Source organism: Fukomys damarensis, unplaced genomic scaffold, assembly GCF_012274545.1.
Source record: "Fukomys damarensis isolate Sample0158 unplaced genomic scaffold, DMR_v1.0_HiC HiC_scaffold_21, whole genome shotgun sequence".
NCBI lineage: Eukaryota > Metazoa > Chordata > Mammalia > Rodentia > Bathyergidae > Fukomys > Fukomys damarensis.
The window spans coordinates 2,442,411-2,446,978 of NW_022900933.1; the positions used below are offsets into that span (position 1 = coordinate 2,442,411).

A 4,568-nucleotide genomic window follows, 5' to 3' on the forward strand; every position below is an offset into this window, starting at 1 on the left:
AATCTAAATATCCAAACAGAAACACTAAACTTACCAGAAAGTAAATTAGGTAGAACTGTCGAAGACATTGGCATGGGAGAAGACTTTATGAACAAATCCTCAGCAGCATGAGAACTTGCACAGAGAATCAACAACTGGGCTGGCTCAGGGACTGCCAAGGAAGGACTGGGCAGAAGTGCGGGCCGAGTCTCCAGGCTCCTTGGGGACACCCACTCCTTCCAGACAGCCTGCAGCACAGCATGAGGAATTCTTGCTGAAACACAGGTTGTAAAATGGGGGTCCTGGACTCACCTCTTTAATGATCAAAGTGTCCACAGGCCTAAGATGCTTGTTTTCATCATTACTGGTAACCCAGGCTTCTCTGTCTTTTATGTGCCATTTGCAAAGGCTTTGTACTCTTTGATGACAGATGCTTTCCACTTTGGGTTATCACTTATGCTGGGTGTATTTGGCTCCCAAAGACAGGAAGATTCTCACAATACCAGAGAACCCAAATGCTCAAGAAATTAAGGGCATCTATGGACTGCAAGGTCAACTAGAACACAAAATGGCTCTTTTGAGAAGTCGGGTGCCAAAGGATATGACACTTATCTTCGCGGGCCATTCGGGAGGCAGCTATGTGGCTCTTCAGATCTTGAAGTACGTCTGGAGCTCCTGTCATTCATGTGTCTCTGCCGTTCCTGACAACTGAGCGAACGGCTGAGACGCCCAAGGGCAGGATGGCCACTCCGCTTCTGTGCTGGTTTCCATACGTGCTCTATGTTACTGACTCCTTACTGCTTACACCGTGTCCTGACATTGGCAAGTCCTGGATAATCAGCCTTGTCCTTCGAGTGATGAACCCAAAGACTGAGTTAACGCTGAGAATGTCATGCAGCCGTTCTGGCTCACTAAGCTGCCTACCTTGGGGCCCAAGAAATGATGACGTTGTAAAGGAACATTTATCTAAGCTTACATTTTACTATGGAACTTCAGACTCTTGGTGTCCAACAAAGTACTATGAAGACAAAAAAGAAAAATTTTCCAGAAGGAGATATTCAACTCTGTGAGAAAAATATGCCTCATGCCTTTGTCCTCCATTTCGGCCAAGACATGGCTGACATGTCTGCTACCTGGGTAAAGGATAACCTGCCTAAATATAAATACCGACACAGGAAACAAGCACCTGCAGTCAGTACCTGGATCACTAGGTGTGCTGTGTTTAGTAGGTAACTTTAATTTTGATGTTCGAAAAGAAAAAAATTAAAACCCTCTTGGCTTAAAAACTCCCAGCTCCCCATCCTACAGGCTGAATAAACAGTTGGTGAATAACTGCGTTTGTGACCTGAATAAGGACGTCTCCGCACAAGAAGCCCAGTGACTCCACATGGTGTGTTAGCCGGCAGGCTCCCTGCAGACCAAAGAAATTAGAGGAGATTTTAGTTGAGGCTCCCTTGGGCGGAATGACGAAACACTAAACGCAAACAGAGATGAGCGGGTGTGAGGCGTGTGCGACCGTGACAAGGACGCGCTCCTCGCCCAGTGGTGGAAAGTGGTGGCGGTGGGCACTGGGGTGGGCACTGGGGTGGGCCTGGGCTTCCTTCGAGGACGAGCGGTCAAACCGTCCCAGACCAGCGCTGCACAGGACTTGGCTGAGGCCGTCAGTGAAGCTCTGGTCTCCCGCAGTGGACCGAGGGCACCGAGGCTCCGCTCTGCCTCCGCCGCGGGCTGTGCGCAGAGAGCGGGCGCCGGCCGCCCCCTCGGCTGGGACCACGCGTTGGCCCCGCTCGGTCTCGCAGTCAACTCTGTCTGCTAAGGGTGGCTGTGAGCCGAGTTCTCCGCCAGACACTGAGGATAGCAATATTCCTGGCTACTTTACGGTTTCTTCCGAAAGTCGCCTAGTGAATAATGTATGGGAAGGTGTTTTACGTTGCCAAGAAGAATCTGGTCATAATTTTTGTTCTCCATTTGCCTTAACTTTGTGTGTTGGAAAGAAATTATTTTGCCAGTGCACCCAAGTGAGCCGTTGGATCGCGTGCGTTTTCCTTCCCGGACACAGCGGGCCCTGCGGAGAGCGGGCTGGCAGGGCGGCTGCCCTCCGGGACAGACTCAGTCCTGACACCTCAGGGGCCGGAACACTCAGTCCTGTGGGACTAGGAAGGAAGGACGGGACCGACGCTCGGGCCAGACCGGGCCGCTGTGCTCCCTGGCGTCTGCATGGGAGCCCTTCTGGAGAGCTGGCCTTCCTTAAAAAAAAAAAAGAATCAACAACTGGGATTTCATTGAATTAAAAAGTTTTTGCAGTGCAAGAGAAATCACCAACAGAGCTCAGAGACAACCTACAATGTGGGAAAAGAATTTTACCAGCCACTCCTCAGACAAAGGACTACTATCTAGAATATATAAAGAAGTTTTAAAAAATCAGACCTCCCAAATCTAAAGATGCAATACAAAAATGGGCATCTGAAATGAACAGACATTTCTCAGACAAATAAGTAAAAGGAACAAAAAAAGTATGAAAATATGTTCAATATCACTGGTCGTTGCAGAAATGCAGATGAGGGCAACACTGAGATTCCACCTCACCCCAGAAAGAATGGCTGCTATCAAGAAATCAACCAATAGAGCCGGGCATGGTGGCACATGCCTGTAATCCCAGCACTTGGGAGGCTGAGGCAGGAGGATCACTGTGAGTTCGAGACCAGCCTGGGCTACATAGTGAGTTCCAGGTCAACTACATAGTGAGACCCTGTCTCAAAAAACCGCACACACACACACACACACACACACACACACACACACCAATAACAAATGCTGGTGGGGTTGCGGGGAGAAAGGAACCCTTCTCCATTGTTGGTGGGAGTGCAGACTGGTGCAACCACTATGGAAATCAATATGGTGATACCTCAAAGATCTAGGACTAGAGGTTCCATTTGACCCAGGTATCCCTCTGCTGAGTATCTTTTCAAAAGAATTAAAAGAATCACATCACAGTGATATATGTGCAGCCATGTTCATAGCAGCACAGTTTGTAATAGTTAAAATTTGGAAGCAGCCCATTTGCCCATCATAGGAGCCTGGATAAAGAAGATGTGGGTTTTCTATAAAATGGAGTACTACTCAGCCATAAAGAATGAGAAACTAGAAGCATTTATAGCTAAATGGATGCACATTGAGGCCATACTCTTAAGTGAAATAAATAGGTCACCCTTGAGTAAATATTGAATTATTTCTCTGGTGTGAAAAATGAAAAGTGTAAATGAGGTTCAAATGGTATAAGTGATAGTGTGAAATAGGAAGAAAATGGCTAAAGGGGAAGTGGGAAGGGGAGGGGAAAGGAAATAAGGAAAGAGAAAAATTGTGGAAAAAGGAAAAAATGGAGCAAAGTCTTTGTAAATAGGGAAGGGTGAAGCAGGTGAAGGGAGGGCAGGGGATTGGGGAAAAAATAAGAACTGTGACCTATCGTGTGCAGGTACAAAATCCCAGTGATAAACGTAACTGTACTGTTTGCTTTAAATGTACCAATAAACTTCATGGGGAAAATAAAAACAAACTTCTTTCCATCGGTGCTATGCAACATGTGCAAGACAATGCTTCTCTCACTACCCTCGTCTCCGGGCTAGAGCTTTTTCTGGGGTAGATGAGAGGAGTGGTGGAGTGTCTCCTGCCCACCCTCAGCACGCAGGCATGAGGTGAAGAAGACAGGACATCTGCATACAATATCAATACGCTCATGGATATAAATACATACTGATACATGACATATAACACAACACCACCACAAGGCGTGGTTATTATCTTCTTTGGGGGAACCAGTACCATGGATCAAACTCACGATCTTGTGCTTGCCAGGCAGGTGCAGTGCCACTGAGCTACATCCCCAGCCCAAGGTTGTGACTCTCATTTCACAGATGAGGAAACTGGGACTCAGAAAGCTTAAATCGCTCCAGGGCACACGGCGAAGGAAGGGGCAGAGCTGTTACACGAAGGCTGCAGTCTGGTCCAGAGTCTAGCCTCGTATCCACTCCGTGGAACTCTCTCTGTCAGGGTCGCCCCCCAGCAGGTCACGTGGGTCCTTATGGTGAGAAAAGAGCAGGAGAGAGGGGAGAGGGCTGTGCAATAAGTGATCAGAACAACTGCACAGGAAGTGGAGTGTGAGACAGGCATGGTGTTACGGTCCCGTGATCCCACCACTTAGGAGGCTGAGGCAAGGCGATCACAAGCCAGCCTTGGCGGTAATGAGTTCAAGGCCACCCTGAACTGCACAGAGAGACTCTATCTCAGAGAGAGAGAGAGAGAGAGAGAGAGAGAGAGTAGGAGGGAGGGACAGAGGGAAGAGGGAGGGGAAAAGTGGGGCTTGAGCTAGCATGGTGGGAAATTAGGCCTGGCAAGCGTGGGGCACTCAGGGCGTAGGAGCGGAGAGCTGGCTGGGCTTGCAGGATGGTTTGCCGTACATCATCCACACCTTGTATGAGGGAGCTGCTGGGGAGCAGCTGGAGAGGTGAGTGGAGACCGGATTGTGGCAGCCTTGACTGTCACACAAAGGCATTTGGCTTGAGGGAGGTCTTTTGAGCAAACGGGCAAAGACA

At 48.7% G+C, this 4,568-nt stretch overlaps 1 pseudogene; it reads left to right on the forward strand.

Annotated features, from left to right (window-relative positions):
* The first annotated feature begins 249 nt into the window (after positions 1-249).
* LOC104874414 lies at positions 250-1,212 on the forward strand (annotated as a pseudogene).
* Positions 1,213-4,568: the final 3,356 nt, after the last annotated feature.